The sequence below is a fragment of the Trachinotus anak genome, unplaced genomic scaffold, assembly GCF_046630095.1.
Source record: "Trachinotus anak isolate AG129_WGS33_773 ecotype Australia unplaced genomic scaffold, CSIRO_AGI_Tana_v1 ptg000107l, whole genome shotgun sequence".
NCBI classification, from domain to species: domain Eukaryota; kingdom Metazoa; phylum Chordata; class Actinopteri; order Carangiformes; family Carangidae; genus Trachinotus; species Trachinotus anak.
The window spans coordinates 32,501-35,000 of record NW_027273958.1 but is presented as its reverse complement, the minus strand read 5'-3'; positions in this window follow the sequence as shown (position 1 = coordinate 35,000).

The window sequence follows — 2,500 nt, the reverse complement described above, 5'->3', positions numbered from 1 at the left end:
GCTGTGTGGGCCTTTAATATCACAGGGGGAGAAGCTGGGCCATGAGCCTGGCCCCTGGAGCTCTGATACAGGGGAGAGAAGCATGTGTGTGTGGCTGTGGAGGTCCTGTGGAGGTGCTGTGTGGCCCTTTAATGTCACAGGGCCAGTGGCTGGGTGATATGCCTGGGTGCTGGAGCTCTGACACAGGGGGAGAGAGGCATGGATGTGTGGCTGTGGAGGTGCTGTGTGGGCCTTTAATATCACAGGGCCAGTGGCTGGGTGATATGCCTGGGTGCTGGAGCTCTGACACAGGGCCAGAGAGGCATGTGTGTGTGGCTGTGGAGGTCCTGTGGAGGTGCTGTGTGGGCCTTTAATATCACAGGGGGAGAAGCTGGGCCATGAGCCTGGGTGCTGGAGCTCTGATACAGGGGAGAGAGGCATGTGTGTGTGGCTGTGGAGGTCCTATGGGGGTGATGTGTGGCCCTTTAATGTCACAGGGCCAGTGGCTGGGTGATATGCCTGGGTGCTGGAGCTCTGATACAGGGGAGAGAGGCATGTGTGTGTGGCTGTGGAGGTCCTATGGGGGTGATGTGTGGCCCTTTAATGTCACAGGGCCAGTGGCTGGGTGATATGCCTGGGTGCTGGAGCTCTGACACAGGGGGATAGAGGCATGGATGTGTGGCTGTGGAGGTCCTGTGGAGGTGCTGTGTGGGCCTTTAATATCACAGGGGGAGAAGCTGGGCCATGAGCCTGGCCCCTGGAGCTCTGATACAGGGGAGAGAGGCATGTGTGTGTGGCTGTGGAGGTCCTGTGGAGGTGCTGTGTGGGCCTTTAATATCACAGGGGGAGAAGCTGGGCCATTAGCCTGGCTCCTGGAGCTCTGATACAGGGGAGAGAGGCATGGATGTGTGGCTGTGGAGGTGCTGTGTGGGCCTTTAATATCACAGGGCCAGTGGCTGGGTGATATGCCTGGGTGCTGGAGCTCTGACACAGGGCCAGAGAGGCATGTGTGTGTGGCTGTGGAGGTCCTGTGGAGGTGCTGTGTGGGCCTTTAATATCACAGGGGGAGAAGCTGGGCCATGAGCCTGGCCCCTGGAGCTCTGATACAGGGGAGAGAGGCATGTGTGTGTGTGGCTGTGGAGGTCCTGTGTGGCCCTTTAATGTCACAGGGCCAGTGGCTGGGTGATATGCCTGGGTGCTGGAGCTCTGACACAGGGGCAGAGAGGCATGTGTGTGTGGCTGTGGAGGTCCTGTGGAGGTGCTGTGTGGGCCTTTAATATCACAGGGGGAGAAGCTGGGCCGTGAGCCTGGCCCCTGGAGCTCTGATACAGGGGAGAGAGGCATGTGTGTGTGTGTGGCTGTGGAGGTCCTGTGGAGGTGCTGTGTGGGCCTTTAATATCACAGGGGGAGAAGCTGGGCCATGAGCCTGGCCCCTGGAGCTCTGATACAGGGGAGAGAAGCATGTGTGTGTGGCTGTGGAGGTCCTGTGGAGGTGCTGTGTGGCCCTTTAATATCACAGGGCCAGTGGCTGGGTGATATGCCTGGCTCCTGGAGCTCTGACACAGGGGGAGAGAGGCATGGATGTGTGGCTGTGGAGGTCCTGTGGAGGTGCTGTGTGGGCCTTTAATATCACAGGGGGAGAAGCTGGGCCATGAGCCTGGCTCCTGGAGCTCTGATACAGGGGAGAGAGGCATGTGTGTGTGGCTGTGGAGGTCCTGTGGAGGTGCTGTGTGGCCCTTTAATGTCACAGGGCCAGTGGCTGGGTGATATGCCTGGGTGCTGGAGCTCTGACACAGGGGCAGAGAGGCATGTGTGTGTGGCTGTGGAGGTCCTGTGGAGGTGCTGTGTGGGCCTTTAATATCACAGGGGGAGAAGCTGGGCCATGAGCCTGGCCCCTGGAGCTCTGATACAGGGGAGAGAGGCATGTGTGTGTGTGGCTGTGGAGGTCCTGTGGAGGTGCTGTGTGGGCCTTTAATATCACAGGGGGAGAAGCTGGGCCATGAGCCTGGCCCCTGGAGCTCTGATACAGGGGAGAGAAGCATGTGTGTGTGGCTGTGGAGGTCCTGTGGAGGTGCTGTGTGGGCCTTTAATATCACAGGGGGAGAAGCTGGGCCGTGAGCCTGGCCCCTGGAGCTCTGATACAGGGGAGAGAGGCATGTGTGTGTGTGTGGCTGTGGAGGTCCTGTGGAGGTGCTGTGTGGGCCTTTAATATCACAGGGGGAGAAGCTGGGCCATGAGCCTGGCCCCTGGAGCTCTGATACAGGGGAGAGAAGCATGTGTGTGTGGCTGTGGAGGTCCTGTGGAGGTGCTGTGTGGCCCTTTAATATCACAGGGCCAGTGGCTGGGTGATATGCCTGGCTCCTGGAGCTCTGACACAGGGGGAGAGAGGCATGGATGTGTGGCTGTGGAGGTCCTGTGGAGGTGCTGTGTGGGCCTTTAATATCACAGGGGGAGAAGCTGGGCCATGAGCCTGGCTCCTGGAGCTCTGATACAGGGGAGAGAGGCATGTGTGTGTGGCTGT